The 17,904-nt window shown below is 38.4% G+C and overlaps 1 protein-coding gene across 6 annotated transcripts in view; it reads right to left on the reverse strand.

Annotated features, from left to right (window-relative positions):
* TRPM3 (transient receptor potential cation channel subfamily M member 3) overlaps positions 1-17,904 on the reverse strand; it is a 607,343-nt gene that overhangs the window by 431,074 nt on the left and 158,365 nt on the right. The window lies entirely within an intron of this gene.

Here is a 17,904-nt window from a genome sequence, read left to right on the forward strand (position 1 = left end):
GTGTGAGAAGTCAAAAGAGTGGTTACTTTGGAGGGTAGAGAGGGGAAGTGACTGGAGGCAGCCTCAGAGGGGATTCTGATAGGTCGGTAATGGCTGACATTTTGGTTTGGCTGGTGGCTTCATAAACTTCTTTTGGTGATAATTCACTGAACTGTAAATCAACATTTTGAACATTTTGTGTGTCAACTAAAAGGCTTACAAAAATGAGGTTCTGGGTTGTTAAATAATCTGTCCGTGTCCACTTGAACAGCATGTGGGAGAGTACAGATTCACACTCTTGCACCAAAATCCATAGTCTTCCCCAAGGTCTGTTGCCCTTAAAGATACTGAATAAAAAATGAGTCTTTTGCATCAGTAGTAGGCCGTACTTTAGTCTAGAAAGTTTCTGTCTGCAGTTATAAAGAAATATTTTAAAGCAAGATTCTTTTGTTGTTTTTTAACTAATGAGGGACAATGATGACATTTAAGATCCTGTTATCTTTATATTCTTCCCATCAAAATGTATTTTCTCTGGCAGTGTCCTTTTTTGGGTTAGAGAGGTTTCTAACCTTTGATTTAAATGTCTCAAGTGCTTTACTGGCAAGTCAATGAATGCAAATCAATATAATACAGTGACTGATCAAAGGGAAGGGAAATTTCTGTTCACCTAGACTTATCATTCTGAAGTATTTGTCAGTCTTATTTATCTCAATTATGCTTTTTGTATACCTATATATTTGTCTTGATTTTTGGTCTCTTCTGCTAGACTATAAACCCTAGAAGGGCAAAGTGTATACCTAGTACTTGGAACAAAGAATAGGCTCAAAGAAGAGGTTTTGAGTGAATATTCCATTCTGGTTACTGTGTAGTTACTACATTCCAGACTCTGTACATAAAGTAGGATAATGTGGCTGAGAAATTCATGTATAAATTTCCAGTTATATTCTGTACTGATATGAATTGTTATAAATAACCACCAGTGTAAGTCAGAGCCACAGGTGTAATTTTTATCCCTGACTAATGTTCATAAAATAAATCATAATTTGAATTTGAATAATGGTATTATAATTAACCACAGGATTTCAAATAAATCATCCTTTGTGTTCCAAAGATTCTCCTTAGGTGGCTAGTTTTATTTTAGCAAAGCATGAGCATTTTCAAAATCAAGCCTTTCCTGACTCTTTCCTATTACATGAAGCAATAGAAATTTACATCAATTTTTATTTCTCTGCCTAATTTTAATTTTCTCTCTGTAATACAATGAGTACCACATTTAGCTTGTGGTTGTCAAGTTAATATAGTTAACGGGTATCTGAGACAATCTTTTTGCACCTACATGCCAGTGTGTACTATTCTAGTTCTCTAACTCATTCATCCTCTCCCACCTAACTCCAGCTTCTCCAAGGATAGCCACAGTGTCACAACCTCAAGCTAACCTTTATTTTATACAATTCAAAGTAAAAACAGCTTGTGGGCCTTTTCCCTTAGTATAGATTACATTTCCATTGGTGCTTCAGCCAGAGGGCCAAAGGATGGTTCTTGCCCAAGAGCAGCACTGAGCATATTTAGGACATTTTAAACAGAGTAAACATTGTACTTTGATTTCACAACTTCAATAAAAGGGGTCCCCAGTAATAAATAATGAGCTAAATTTCAATTAAGAATATTGCACTTCATCATTTTTTTTTTTAAAGTAATTCTGAATAGAGACTCACAAATTTCCATATAGCTGGGAAGTGTTAAATTTTAAAAACAATGAAGAATTCACACAGGGAGAAGAGTCATTATTTTTTGAATATATCTTTTTAAAAAAGATATATGAGAAATTTAAATGCAAATTCATGTCCAAATTTAGAAGACTTAAAGTGAATATCTGTTTTTGCTAAATAAAATTTTTGTAATGGAGTACTAAGGATTGGGTCACAAAAAAAGCAAGCAAGCAAGCAAGAAAGTTAGTTTCCCCTTGTGAATTTCTTTGGAATTCTAAGGAGGAAATGTTGCCTTTTGTTTTGAAACTGTGGCTTTCTCACAAATTTCAATCTATTCCTATTCAGCTCCATCAAATGTGGAACATTTTAATTCTGCATAATTTTAGTTTCTTAGAGACGACTCTGAAGCCCCAGTTCTTTGGGGACAATCAGCGCTGAGACAGGGCAGAGAACAGAGAGATCCCTGTGGGCTAGAGGGGAGGGAGGCTTGGGAAGATTCAGTGAAAGAGAGGAAGATTTGAGCGCCTTGAAATTGGGTGGTAAGCGTAACTCTAAAATTTACTTTTATTAAAAAAAGAAATATTCAAGTGGGCAAAGCCCACAGGTAGAATGAGAAGCTAAAGTCAGACACATGTTCTGACTCAAAGAAACTGTGTCTTTACATTGTGAACTTACATGAGTTGTACAAAATAATGTGTCATCATGTCACTTTATACCAGTATACAAAGGACTTTCATTTATATTAGCATCTCTCAGTGTGTTTGGTGGAAGTTAAGGATGTTAACAGATAAACTCTGAATAAGAGGTTCTGTGGTCAAAATATCTGGGAAACCCCTGAGTTAAACAAGGTACAACCATTTCTTTTTAACCTTAAATACTCCTCAGCATCATTACAATGTGGATGTAACTGAGAACTTTTAAGAGAAATATACAGTTAGAGTTTTCCAAATTTCTCTTATCATAAAACCTCTTCTCTTCAGATATTTCAAGAGTCTAGTAGTTCCTACAATGTACTGTGGAAACTACTAATCCACCTTATGTCATGTGAGCTCCATGGAAACCAAGTTGGTGTCTTTATCCCCTACATATCTACCTATACCTATCTCTATATAAAGTTTCTTAGAATAGTGCTCAATACATAGTAATGGTAACTATTACCACTACTATTATTATTCCAAGCTTGAATAGCTAGTATATAATAAGCTTAATTTGAAACTAGGTCTGAAAGTCTTTACACTGTACAGTAAAAATTAGTATTCATGTGCTATATGAGGGTATCAATCAAAGAGGCATCATAAATAATAGAAAGAATATAAGCTCTAGCCTCAGACAGAGCTGTGTCTAATTTCAATGGAATAGATCACTAACTGTATAACTTGGGTAAGTTAGGTGAATTCTCTAAATCTCAATTTCCTTATCAATTATATGGAGATGTTAAGACCTGTATTTTTTCATTAAGGCTGTTATGAATATTAGGACTAATTTATGTAAAATGTTCCAATCACAGTCACTCATACAAAATGGTAATCTTCACTAACGAAAATAAATGATATTGGTTAGGGTCACATTCAAGAAGTTGGGTAAGATCCAGTATATTGAATCCAAATCCTGAGCATTTTTCATGTGTCAAAGTTGCATCAGAATCCCTTTAAGCAAAAGGCAAATTAAGATTAATTCCTCCATTAAGTCTATAAATGCTTCCAGTCACTGATTCTAGATGCCTGTTCTTATTTATTACTATTCAAGGTTTTCCAAAGAGAGGTTCAGTATCACTGATAGGGCTTTTTCCCTTCAGGAGTGGGTAGCAATTTCCTAATACTGCTTTTGTCTACTTCTTTGCTGCCACTCTCCTCTCTGTAGTGATCTCTTTCTCTTTTTTGAGCTCACATTATTATCCTGGACAATATTTGCTCATCATCTTGTGTTCCAACCATATTCACTGAAGGAAGACTGAAGTTAAAAAGAAAGCTGAGAGGAAATGAGGCTGAAGTGAGTGTATTTAAGCAGCAAAGCTGAACTGCCTGGCAAATCACTGGCAAAAGATGCTCCAGCTAGAAAGAAGATTGGCACTGGGAAGCATCCTCAACTTCATCCTCATTGTCACTAGCCTTGTTGAGTAGTCTCAGGAAAAGAGAACATTTAAAGAGTGGTTTATCATCTCTACATCTCATATTTCCATATGACATTCAGAATTTTCAAAAGCAAAACCCAAAATAGAGAGTTTTTCCTAATTCATCTGACAACAAAACCAGACCTAAATAATCAATATAAAGCAACTAATATTTATAGAGTTTTCTTCCCCCTTAGTCTTATATACTTTTGATGCTGTGTTTACTTATGCGATGCTGCCTAAGACCCTACCAGGGTATTATATAATGTAATGTACATCTACTGTAATCCTTTTCTAAAATCTGAAAAATATAAAATTATAAAACATATCTATCTGCTCCAAATGATTGTGGATCTGTATAAATCAAAACACCATAGTTTTTTTTTGTATTAAAAGTAGTTTTCCTTCCCCTTTTCACTGATTCATCTCCCTATAACTCCTAACCCCCACCATATTGAGCTGACCTATCTGACCCTTCTACTTCAACTGTTGTCAACATGTTGGAATAGCTGAAGCTCATCATCATAGGTGTTTTTCATCTCCTCTTTTTGTGTCTTTATTCATTTGGTGATTTTTATGTTTTGCTATTCAGGTATGTGGGCTTTCTACTCACTGCTAGGATCACTCTCCATTCATTACTCTACCAAAACTTGCTTAAAATAATTATATGGAAAATGGTACCGGAATTCCTATTAAGGAAAAACTTTTTTTTCTCAGGGAGAGGGGAATACATTCTTGCAGACAAGAAAGTGAGAAACCATGAGGAATTCAAGTAAGGAAATGAAAAAGTTAAGCAGTATTGCATGAGAAAATTAGAGACATTTGTATTTTGGTTCTCAAGAGAGCCTGGAAAGAAGTTCAGGGGAGAGAGAGAAGAACTGAAGAGAGGAAAAAGAAACTGCATTATATTGGGAACAATTAATAGTGAAATATCCCTTAGCCAAAAGAACTTTGACTACTAAAACATGATTTTAGGTTGTGTGTTTGATATATGATGTGACTACTAAAATTTTTGTGAAGGCTACTATCCCAGGTATGTTTTATAGAAGAGGAGTTTAGGTGTGTGTGGGGGGAGGGGGTGGAGAAGGAAATGGCAACCCACTCCAGTGTTCTTGCCTGGAGAATCCCAGGGACGGGGGAGCCTGGTGGGCTTCTGTCAATGGGGTCGCACAGAGTCGGACACAACTGAAGCGACTTAGCAGCAGTAGCAGTGGGGAGGGGGTGAGTGTGTGTGTAGAAATCAAAGAAGGGCCTGGCTTTCCTGTGTGTCAATGTGAGAACAGAGACATTATGTAGAGAAGTAGGAGCCTGAGGGTAGAGGTACCACAGAAGAATCAGTGCCACAGCACAGAAAAATTAACTCAGCTAACTCAAAATGGACCTAAGACTTGGGAGTTAACACTATAAAACTCTTAGAGGAAAACACAGAAGTAAATCTTTGTGACCCTGGATTAAGCAATGCTTTCTTCGATATCTATTTCAGATATTTAGATAACTAAAGCCCAAGTGACAAAAGAAACAATTTGTAAGTTTGGACTTCATCAAATTTAAAAACTTTTGTGTACCAAAGCATACCATCAAGACAGTGAAAAGACACCCACAAAATGATAGTAAATATCTGCAAATTATATATCTGATAAGAAACTTGTATCCACAATATATAAAGAAACTTCTCAACTCAATAAATAAAAAGACAAATGATATAACTAAAAATGATAAATGGACTTGAATAGATACTTCTCTAAAGAAGATTTACAAATGGCCAATAAATACATGAAAAGAGGCTCAACATCATTAGTCAGTAGAGAAATACCAATCAAAACTGTAATAAGATACCACTTCACATCCCCTAGGATAGCTGTAATGAAGAAGGCAGACAATAACAACTGATGGCAATGATGTGGAAAAGCTGGAATCCACATAAACGGTTGGTGGGAATGTAAAATAGTGCAGCTGCTTTGGAAGCATTTCCTCAAAATACTAAATAGAGTTACCATATGAAACAAGAATTCCTTTCCTAGGAATATGCCCGAGAATTGAAAATGTTTGTTTACATAGAAACTTGCACATAGATGTTCATACCAGTATTGTTCATTATTGAAAATGGAAACAGTCCAAATGCCCATAAGCTGATGTGGTATACCATAGAATAGAACATCGTTCTGCCATAAAAGAATGAAGGTATGATACATGCTATGATATGAATGAATTTTGAAAACACTGGTAAAGTGAAAAGGCCAGACATAAAAGGCCACATATAATTCCACTTATATGAAATGTTCAGAATAGGCAAATCTATAGAGATAGAAAGTAGGTTAGTGTTTGCCAGGATAGGATGAGGGGGAAATGGAACTAACTAACCGGGACAGGACTTCTTTTTTTTTTTTTTAATTTTTTAAAATTTTATTTTATATTTTATGTACATTTTAAAAAATTCTTATTTTAAAGAAATTAAAAATTTTTATTTTAGAAAAAATAGAACTTTTGAAAGTAGTTTCGAATAGAAATATTTTGCTTGGTCATGGTGTATAATTCTTTTAGCATGCTGCTGAATTCAGTTCGCTGATATTTTGTTGAGAATTTCCTTTCGATGTTCATAAGGGACACTGATTCATAGTTTCTTATAATGTCTTTGTTTGCCTGTATCAGTGATTTTAATTCCCTTTTTGTGAAGTATCTGTTCAGGTCTTTGACCATTTTTTAAAAAATTGCATCTTTCCTGTTTTGCTTTGTATGAATTATTTATGCATCCTGTATACAAGTCCCTTGTCAGATATATATATTATAAATCACTGATACTAATCTGTGGTTTTTCTCTTTAGTATATGAAGTAGTGTGATCAAGGAGCAAAGTGATTATTCTTTCATAGTGATTTTTGTGTGCCATTTAAAAAATTTTGACTATTCCAATGTCATAAAGATATTCTGTAGCTTTTTAAGAATCCTGATTATTTTATCTTTTACATTATCTATATTCAAATGTATACCTGTGGCGGATTCATTTCGATATTTGGCAAAACTAATACAATATTGTAAAGTTTAAAAATAAAATAAAATTTAAAAAAAATAGCCAAGATAATCTCAAAGAGGAAAAAAATTTATAATAGTTAACTCTACATTATTTTGAGGCTATTTTTAAACTAAATTAATTTGATGAGGTTGTTATAAGAATTAATTTAGTCTAATTGGTAGAAGAATAGATAAATTGACTAATAGGAAAAAATAGTATTCTGAAAGAAACTTTTCACATGCTTTGTTACCATATTTGAAACAAAGACTCCATTACCAATCATAGAGAAAGAATGGTCTTTTCAAAAAACTACACGGAGTTAATTGCATATTTATATAGGAAAATAAGAAATTGATCCATTCCTTGACACCACAGGACTTCTTTTGAATGATGAAAATGTATTTTGGATTTAAACAATGGTGATGGATTTACAACTCCGTGAATACTAAAATCATTTAAACGCACACTTTCAAAAGGTGAATTGGGACTTCCCTGGTGGTCTACTGGTTAGAATGCCTTGCTTCCACTGCAGGGGACATAGGTTCAATCCCTCCCAGGGAACTAAGATCCTGTATGCTTTGTGATATGCGCCCCCGCCTCCAAAAAAAAGGTGAACTTTTTGGTATGTGAATAATATCTCAACAAAGCTGTTACTTAAAAAGTGCTCTAGGAATTTTTTTAGGTTCTTGAAGTGGGCTTTGGACTGAATCAATACAGACATTTATTTCTGTATCCCAGTTCAGTTCAGTCGCTCAGTCGTGTCCAACTCTTTGAGACCCCATGAACCACAGCACACCAGGCCTCCCTGTCCATCACCAACTCCCAGAGTTCACTCAAATTCATGTCCATTGAGTTGGTGATGCCATCCAGCCATCTCATCCTCTGTCGTCCCCTTCTCCTCTTGCCCCCAATCCCTCCCAGCATCAGAGTCTTTTCCAGTGAGTCAACTCTTCGCATGAGGTGGCCAAAGTACTGGAGTTTCAGCTTTAGCATCATTCCTTCCAAAGAAATCCCAGGGCTGATCTCTTTTAGAATGGACTGGTTGGATCTCCTTGCAGTCCAAGGGACTCTCAAGAGGCTTCTCCAACACCACAGTTCAGAAGCATCAAATCTTCAGCACTCAGCCTTCTTCACAGTCCAACTCTCACATCCATACATGACCACAGGAAAAACCATAGCCTTGACTAGACGGACCTTTGTTGGCAAAGTAATGTCTCTGCTTTTGAATATGGTATCTAGGTTGGTCATAACTTTTCTTCCAAGGAGTAAGTGTCTTTTAATTTCATGGCTGCAGTCACCATCTGCAGTGATTTTGGAGCCCAGAAAAATAAAGTCAGCCACTGTTTCCACTGTTTCCCCATCTATTTCCCATGAAGTGATAGGACCAGATTCCATGATCTTCGTTTTCTGAAGGTTGAGCTTTAAGCCAACTTTTTCACTCTCCTCTTTCACTTTCATCAAGAGGCTTTTGAGTTCCTCTTCACTTTCTGCCATAAGGGTTGTGTCATCTGCATATCTGAGGTTATTGATATTTCTCCCGGCAATCTTGATTCCAGCTTGTGTTTCTTCCAGTCCAGCGTTTCTCATGATGTACTCTGCATATAAGTTAAATAAGCAGGATGACAATATACAGCCTTGACGTACTCCTTTTCCTATTTGGAACCAGTCTGTTGTTCCATGACCAGTTCTAACTGTTGCTTCCTGACCTGCATATAGGTTTCTCAGGTGGTCTGTATCCCAAGGGGAAAAGAAATACCAGATGGTATCTGGCTTATAATGGTTGAAAAGTTTCAATTGGTAAGCATTATTCAGCTGGGGGCCCACTGTTACCCATCATTAATATTATTTTCTATGGAATCTATGATATTGAAGGGATTGGGAACATGGATTGAGGTTACACATGATCTGCCTTCTCATGTTCTCACTTTAAAAGTCTAACCTTTACCTAAGGTGCCTCATCATTCATGTGTGTGTGTGTGTGTGTGTGTGTGTGTGTGTGTGTGTAATACCTTTGGCTTTTAAAGTACTGTGGTATTTATGCTTTCAATAATTATTATTTCCAATATTAAAGATTAAATAATTGAGGCCTCAATGACATTTTAAGTGGCATAGATAGAAAGCAACCCCGGAATGTGAGCCTGTTGAATCATAGTCTAGTCCACTTTATATCTTGCTATGTACAAGTATTTCTTAATTCAAAGACTTTATCACATCAGTGACTTTATCATATCAGTGACAGTTTGTGGGTGGTTAATAATAGCCGAGACCTTTTTTTCCTCAGTCTTCTTATCATACTGACAAGGACAATGCTTACTCTGCTTACTTTAGCTGAGTTAGCCAAAGTAAGGGAGGTCTCATTTATTTGCAAAAACATTTAATTTCTAGTAAACATGACTCATTCTTAGGCAGTCCTCCTATTGGTTTCTGTTTATATAAGATTTAAAACCTTATCAACTATACCTACATGAGAAGGTAGTAACTATTAGGCAACTAATACCCTCCATTCATAAGACACTTTCTTTAAACCTTATGAATTTAGATCATTCTCACTAAACTCAAATTTATGGCATCTTTAAATTAAGAAAAAGACCACACTCACAGGAGATGCTTGTTAGCATTTCTTCCCAAATCTACATTGTGACACTGAAACAGCCATGGTTACATCAGAGGAATTGGCCAATGATACAAATTAGGGTCTTAATCCCTTCTTCCACCTCGTTGTTAAATATCATCCATCTAGTTATTAACATTTGCAGCACACCACTGGGTCATAATTATCTCTCATTTGTTAGGTAGGTAGAATAGGGAAAAGGAGTCCAAAATGGCGGTGGCTAAAAGACAAGGAAGGTCTGAGGACCAGAGTGAAGACTTCAGGCAGAACAAACAGCACTCCTGGCTAAGCCCAATTTGCATAGGGCAGGCCCAGGTGGAGGAAGAGCCGGGTATGCAGCAGTCTCCAATTTTGAGACCATAGAGGCTAAGCCTCTGCCACCAGGTACTTCAGCCCAATTAGCTGAGTTCATAGCCCTGACTTGAGTTTTAGAGCTGGGAAAAGGAAAAAGAATAGCCATTTACACTGACTCCAAGTATGCCTTTCTGGTGCTACATGCACATGTGGCTATTTGGAAAGAAAGGGGCCACTTGACCACTAGAGGGTCCCCAATCAAATATGGTGATCAGATTCTTCGACTCTTGGAGGCAGTCCATCTGCCCACTGAGGTTTCAGTCTCCCACTGTAAAGGACACCAAAAAGGGAACACAGAAGTGGGCATGAGAGAACCAAGCAGCTGATCAGACAGGTAAGATTGCAGCATTACAGAACCATGACCTAATAGGGATTACCACCTTAGTTCCACAGACTAATTTGCCACACACTCCTTCATATAATGAAGATGAGACTCTTAAAGCTAAGAGCAAGGGCTTTCAAGAAGATCATATGGGGTGGTTCCAAAAGGAGGGACTCCTTTTTCTGCCTGGAAACTTCCAGTGGAAGTTGGTTAACTCCTTACATGCCACTACTCATTTAGGAGAAAAGGCCCTCCAAAGATTACTAGAAAGGTCCTTCAGAGGAACAGGCCTCCAAACAACTATAAGACAGGTGGTCTCCTCTTGTCCCACTTGCCAATTAAACAACCCCCAAGGAGCTCGAAGACCCCAGCTGGCCCAGCCTGTCCAACGACGTGGGGCCTACCCAAAAGAGGACAGGCAGATGGACTTCGCCCAGATGCCAGTTTCTCAAGGGTATAAATACCTATTAGTTATGATAGATACATTCACAGGATGGATTGAAGGCTTTCCCATCCGGACTGAGAAGGTGAGGAGGTGGTAAAAAACTGCTCCATGAAATCATTCAAAGATTTGGTCTGCCCAGGTCATTACAAAGTGACAATGGGACATTATTTACTTCTAAGGTCACCCAAGGGGTCTCGAAAACATTGGGCATTACTTATTATCTCCATTGTGCCTGGAGGCCTCAATCTTCAGGAAAAGTAGAAAGAGCCAATCAATTCTTAAAATCAGCAATAAAAAAGATAACCCAGGAGACCTCCCTGGGATGGGAAGAGGCTTTACCAATAGCTCTCCTCCACACCCACATTGCCCCTAAAGAACAGGTTGGTCTTAGTCCTTATGAGATGCTATATGGGAGGCCTTTTGTTTATGTCAATGACCTCTTCCTAGATCCAGAGGTTCAGACCCTCCAGTCTTATACCATGGCCATTGGGCAATTCCAACAGGATATACGCTTGTGGGGTATGAACCAGGACCCAAAAGATTCTAAAGAGTCACCACTATATGCTCCAGGAACTCAAGTCCTAATTAGAGTCTGGAAAGATGGGTCCCCAAAGGCTCAACTCCAGCCCACATGGAAGGGCCCCTACCCTGTAATACTTTCTATCCCTAGAGCAGTCAAGGTACCAGGACATGACTCCTGGATTCATTACTCACGAGTCAAGCCGTGGAAGAAAACAGAAGAGGACACTCAATACACCTGTGAGCCCCTGGGAGATCTCAGATACCTATTCAGGACTACCAATGAGTGTCATTCTAATGAACACCCCCAAAATCTGGTTTCTGGGAATAAGATTTCTCAGGATAACTCTAAAGAGCCAACACAGCTTGACAGAGACTGTACTCCAAAACAGACAGGAGATAGATCTTCTGGTCCCTGAACAAGGAGAGACTTGAGCCATCCTGGCGATGTGAATTTAAAGTTGACCAATGTCCCTACTAGTCCTTGTTATGCTATATTGATGATGCCTATGATTATTCCATGTACTGTCAATTGTCTAACCTGTTTTGTCTCTGCCCAGGTCAACCAGCTACAACACTCAATGCCAGTTCAACAAAGATATAAAACTACAGCTGACCACGGAAAATATCACACAGCCTTGGACACTGCTATAAGGACTCTGAGGATTGAGACTAGCAAGAGGGGGAGGCCCAATACCCCTCGCCGTCCCAGTTCAGCAGGAGGTAGCCAGAAAGATCCCAACACCCCTATTCCCAAAGAATTGGGCCTCCCATCTCTTGAGGGGGGGAATGTTAGGTAGGTAGAATAGGGAAAAGGAGCCCAAAATGCCCGTGGCTAAAAGACAAGGAAGGTCAGGCAGAATAAACAGCACTCCTGGCTAAGCCCAATTTGCATAGGGCAGGCCCAGGTGGAGGAAAAACATATAAAAGGAGGAGCCAAAGCGCTTTCTCATGGACTCTCTCTCTCTCCCGCGTGCGTGCCCTCTTTCTCTCTCTCTCTCTCTTTCTCTCTCCTGTGTGTGTGCACGCTCTCTGTCTCTCTCTCTCCCTCCCCACGCACTCCTCCACTCTCTTCTCTTCGAGTCCTGGATTCTCCTGTTATCTTCTAAATAAAATGGAGCTGTAACACTGATTTCCCTAAGAGCTGTAGCATGGTTTGTCCAAGACCCGAGAGCTGTGACGCATCGAGGGCTTTAATGTCCGTTGCTCCAAATCTTTGTTGTGATGAGACAAAGAACTGAGGAACATACACTCACGTGACACATTGAAAAAAAATTAAAAATTCAGACTAAAGACATTGAAGAAATACTACCAACTGTAACAAAAACGTCACTGAAAACAAAATTTAAGGTAAAGTTATATAAACTTCATAGCCTAGAACTGATCAATTTCTAAGTTGTGACAAAGTTCCTCACTAACAGACAGAGAATTTTATAAAACAGTTGATGCTTAAAAGAACAACCTTCTTGGTAGGTTAACTGAGTTACTATTCACAAAATGCCTGGCACACAGTAAGTGAACTATACACATGCACTTAATAAATAAAAAGGAATGATATTTATAAAGATTAGTGACTGCCTACTAACCACAGAAACCAGCAGGCTAATCCAGTCATCATGATTTAAAAGAAAATTCTTTCTCTTTGTACAGCATGTTAATTTACTGAAGCATTTTCACATGCATTTTTTGACCAATGTAACAATTTCCAGATATAAATAAGAAAGGTTTTTTGGTTTTTTTTTTGGTTTGTGAGTTTGTTTTTAATAGGTGAAACATGAAATTTACAAAGATTAAGAAATGTATATAAAGTCAAAAATTCAAAGTTGATCACAGTTCCACGAGAATGAAAGATTGTTAATTTCTTCAGGAAGTTAAAGACAACTTCTGCAAAGGAGTTGCTGAATACAGCCATCTTACAGTTTCATGCTATTTTGATTTCAAAATGTGTTTTAAGGGTAAAAAATAAAAAATAAGTGATTTTTCAAAGGAAAAAGAGCTTATTACTTATACCATAGCCATTCCCAGGAAACACCTAGAAGGAAAATCTTTTAAACATACAGTGTTACGAACACCTCTAAATGCCTTGGAACACATATGTAATACGACCCCAGGGCCTTAATCCAGAATGCATTTTTATTCACATCAGTAATAAATGTTATATGTATACTTATCTAACATTGAATAGTCACAATTTCTAAAGAAGATCCTCTGATTAGTTGCAGTAGATAGCTGGTGGCTCAGTAATAAAGAATCTACCTGCCAATGGCAGAGATGTGGGTTTGATCCCTGGATCAGGAAGATTCCCTGGAGAAGGAAATGGCAATCCACTCTAGTATTCTTGCCTGGGAAATCCCATGGACGAAGGAGCCTGGTGAGCTACAGTCCATAGGGTCACAAAGAGTCAGTCATGACTGAACAACAACAGAGATCAATTAGGCCTGGGGAACCTCTCAGGTTCAGCTCAAAGGTTAAAGATGCAATCTGCATGTTAGGAACACCTAGGAGCTTACCTTACCTAGCCACCTGCATTGTCTTAGCCAGCATGATATCATGGAAGGAAAAGACTCTTGGAATAAGATAGGTCAGAATCTTTAAGCTGAGCAACCTTGGGCGTGTTACCTAACTTCTCTGTGCTTAAAGTCTTCATCTGTAAGAATGTACACAACAGGTTCCTTGAAGATTACAGACCCTCAAATGATTAAGCACAGTGCCTAGGACACACATTTTGGTGTCCCTTCTTTCCCTCCCTCCTCTTCCAAGCCTTATCTCCATTCTCAGCCTGGGACAGAACCCAAGGGGACTCTCATTTCATTTTATCCAGTAAGTACTTTCATTGCAATTTCTTAGTGAGACTAGTCCCCTTCCAGTGTAGAGAAGGCTATCCATGGTGAGATTTCCTGGATAACAAGAGAAAGGCAAACATAGATATGCTTGTATTCCTGGTGCAGAACAACTTAGTATGAGGTATTAGTCAAGAAGGAGCAAAGTGAACTGAGTATTATCTCAGAGCTAAACTTCAGGAAGTGAAGGGTTTGTCTACCATGAAAGAAAACATAGAACAGAGAGGCTCAACTTCTCCTTCCAGGAGGTCACACAACTAGTAATTTCTCAACTAGAGTCACCAACATCCACACACAGGTGAAAGTACTTATGATGCCAGGCCCTAGCCAGAATGTGCAAAGTACACATTAAAGTGAAGAGATTCAAAGGCATCCCAGCCCATCTTAGGTACCAGTTATCTGGGCAGCAGAGGTGTTCTCCAAGTATGGAGCTCAGCCACAGGCATCTAAACATAAAGGATTTCTGGGCCTCAGGCTCAGAGCTTCTGAATCAGAGGGTTCCTGGAGACTGTCACATACGCTACAATTAGGGAACATCTTCTAAAAGCTCATTTCTTTGAAAGTACTTTCGTTTTTAAAAAGCCAGTCTGTGCAGTGGTTAAAAACATGGAATCCAAGAACCAGACTGCCTACATTTAATGCCCAGCTTCTCATCCAAGTATCTGTGTGGCTTTGGGCAAGTCTCTCAACCTTTCTATGCCTCAATATTTCATTCTGTAAGAAGGTACAAATAACAGTCTTTATCTTACTCAATTATTGTGAGGATTAAATGAGATAACACATTACTCTCCTGGATTCTAGTGAGTCCTTTGTAAATGATAGTTATGAATAATAAAAATTCCTGCCTGAGAATGAATGAACCTGGGTGCAGCCACAAATGGACAGTGGGCAAGTCTCTGAATGATTTCTCTGAGTCATGATTTTCTTATTTGTGAATCACCATAATATGATTCTCCTTTAATTCCAGGGATATCTTTTTTTTAATAAGAGAAAGGCACAGCATTACTTTAAGTACGAAGGTCAGAAATATTTAAGAAATATGATTACAAAGAACCTATCAGTGTGTCAGAGAAAAAATGGTGTATGAGCCTCAGCTATCTAGAGTGAAGCTTTAACAAATGTGCACAGATGAAATGAAAAATGTATTGGATGCTTGTCAGGGCCGCTGCCTGTTTGGATATTTATGTCTTGTGACCAAAGCAAATGCAACTCAGCCCACTGAGCATAAGAAAAACCAGCCCCCTGCCTATTCCACTATCTGTCAGCACAGTGTATTTTACTCTTTTGTAGTCAGTTGACGTTGCTCAGAAAATCCCCTTACAGGTTCCTCCCTTCCCTAGACTTATGTTCTTTCTCTTTTCCCAGCAACAATCCGATTTATTTCCTGCATCTACTAGAAAGATGCTTTTAAGAATTCAAGTTACTTCCAATGCCATGGCTTGTAACAAATTCCTGAAACACTGCTTCCAGGAGAAAATATTTTTATTGTCGTGGGGTAAGGCATTTGGCTGAGTGTTAATTTACCATCAGCATAATTTAAACTACTTTATAAAACAGAAATGGCATGAATTGGAAACACATTTGTTTTGGTGTCAACAGCCCTGTTTCATATGAGGAAGTTTGTCACCTGGCTACATGCTCACTGGGTTTCCTGCCAGTGTCCTCAACATAAAACTTTAAGGTTGGATGCCACCCATATTCCAGGGAAATGAAGATAATTGTTCCAAAATGCCACTCTCATACCTTTCCCACAAATGCCAGAGTGAAACAAGTTTTTAAAAATAAGACTTTTTTCCCCTAGGGAAGAAAGAAAATTGGAAGATTGTTATTGCCCTGGTGGATATCTTGAGATGAGTCATCTTAAAGGGACACCTTGCTAAAGCAGAAAAGAACTTCAACTACTACAGCTACTTCTAAGGTTAGGTTGGGTAGTATTTCTTAAAACCAGTGATACATCACTGGTTTTACCAAGTCCCCTTTGGGCCAAATGGCTGTTTCTTCAAGCCCATATCTTTCAGTTGGTTTTTTTATCTCGTGTCACAACTCTCCATTTGCCATTCCGTTGCTCAGACTTGGGAAAATAGGGGAGTGGTCATTTCATTTGCTCACTTATCAAATATTTATCATTTGCTTATGTAATATGGATTTTCTACTCATGATAAATGCAAAGATGAATATGATGTATTGTTAGGTTTTTAATTTTTACCCAATCACCCTACTGCATTCTGAGGCATCTCTATAAAACATGATAACCAGTAAAATCACTGTCTTTTGTAAAAAAAAAAAAATTGTCCCAGTCTCTCATATCTGGCTGTATTGGTGAAATCAAGGAAGCTAGCCTGTGCTGATGTGTGGAATTTTCTACTTCTCTTATTTTGACATTTACTGATTGTTTAGCACTTCAACCCTCCCCTCTCAGCCTTCCCCATGTCAGTTGATGGCTACTCCACTTTTCTAATTTCTTCAAAAAAACCCTTAAGATGGGTCCCTTACTCTCCTTTCTTTCTTTTATGACTCATGTTCAATTGGTCAGGAAATCTCACTTGTCTCTACCTACCAAACATATCTAGAATCTGATCTCTGCTTCCAACCTTTCTGTTACTTCTCTGGCCCAAACTTTCATCAGGAGCCCAAATTATGACAGTAGCTTCCTATACATCTCCTTCCTTCTAACTTTGCCCTCATGTAGTCTGTTTTCAACAAGGCAACCAGAACATCAATTTAAAATGTGAGTCAGATCATGTCAGTCCTCTTCCCAAATGCCTATAATAGGTTAGCACCATTGCAGTCAGAGTAAATGTCGAAGTCCTGAGGAAGACGGAGGCGCCTTTCTCTGGCCTCACCTCCTACCTCCCAACCACCTTCTCCATTCCATTCTGTCATATAAGCAGCTTCACTGCTGGCTCTGAACATGCCCAGGTACATTTGCACTTGCATTAGCTGTCCCTTCTGTTCATTTACCTAGAATATTCTTCCCCTGGTATCTGCATGGCTGACTCCTTCATCTCTTTTAAGTCTTTGCTAGAAAGTCACCTTCTCCCCAAGGTCTTCCCCCACCACCCTGTCTAAATTTACAACCTTCTTTCCTTTCTCCTCTACCTAGCACACCACATCCTCCTTATCTGCTGGATGTTTTCTTTCTGCATCACACTCATCCCTTTCTTTCATATCATGTAACTTATTTCTTCTGTCTTTTGTTTAATACACGATGCCCCCATGGTTGTACCATGTAACTAGTTTTTGACAATAAGCTGTAATCCAAAGTGCAATGTGTCACTTCCAGGTTAGAGCATTTAATTGCTTGATGTGAGACGCTCCAGAACTCTTTCACCTCTACATGGAGATCAGCAACGTTTATGGCTGGTGACTTGTAGTCCTTGAATTACTCCAATGACAGGACCTTCTCACCCCTCCAAACTATGGTAAACATAAAGCATGAGCAAGACATCAGCCTCTGTCATGTTAAGTCACTGAGATTTGGGGGTTGTTAGCTAGCACAGCATCACCCAATCTACTCTGACTGATATATGATGAGCAAGACATCAGCCTCTGTCATGTTAAGTCACTGAGATTTTGGGGTTGTTAGCTAGCACAGCATCACCCAATCTACTCTGACTGATATATGAAAGATGGAGAAATTGCTTGCCCAATGTCACACAGCTAGGAAGTTCAGATATTCCTTTACTATTCCACATAGCAAATTTCTGAAGGTGTGTTGGAAACACAATGGTATGAAAGTCAAACAATATATTTGCATGATTTACATTGAGATCCAGCTCCAAGGAACTAAAGCATTTTACCAAGGCCTAGATATGGCCTATGCAGCTGCTGCCTTCTTCAGAATCAGACAACCAGTCAACAGATGAAGACTTTGATAGACAAGTAGGCTTATAAGTTATCTGCAGATGCTGGTTAGGTCCATCCAGGCATTTTCCTTTTCCACTGAAAGGGAAACCACTCCAGTCAAATCCCTCATGAACTTCCCTAACAAGTTATCTTCAGAGCT

The sequence above is a fragment of the Bos taurus genome, chromosome 8 (genome assembly GCF_002263795.3).
Source record: "Bos taurus isolate L1 Dominette 01449 registration number 42190680 breed Hereford chromosome 8, ARS-UCD2.0, whole genome shotgun sequence".
Taxonomy (NCBI): Eukaryota; Metazoa; Chordata; class Mammalia; order Artiodactyla; family Bovidae; genus Bos; species Bos taurus.